This window comes from Penaeus monodon, chromosome 20 (assembly GCF_015228065.2).
Source record: "Penaeus monodon isolate SGIC_2016 chromosome 20, NSTDA_Pmon_1, whole genome shotgun sequence".
In the NCBI taxonomy this organism is placed as follows: domain Eukaryota; kingdom Metazoa; phylum Arthropoda; class Malacostraca; order Decapoda; family Penaeidae; genus Penaeus; species Penaeus monodon.
Window position 1 is genome coordinate 24,689,053 of NC_051405.1, and position 339 is coordinate 24,689,391.

The window sequence follows — 339 nt, forward strand, 5'->3', positions numbered from 1 at the left end:
ATGTTTCCTGCCAGCTGTCCTAATGAATATCATCAATGCCATCATGTATTTTTCCAGCTATCCTTTATAAGACTTTATTTAAAGTATACAACATTTAACTGTGTGCTTTCGTATGATACAGGTCTCTTGTGGAATTCCACAAATGCCTGTATATCTCTAAACCTTGAATAAATGGCATTTAGATTAGGCATTGTCAAATTAAGGCTCTGAAGTTAATTTGTAGATACGGGAAGTAATTTGTACATAAATTTATATCATTATTTTGAACTACTGATGCTGTTGCCAAGTTTTGCTACTGTAGACCCTTCAAGAAGCAGTTTCCTGATTGGTATATATCAA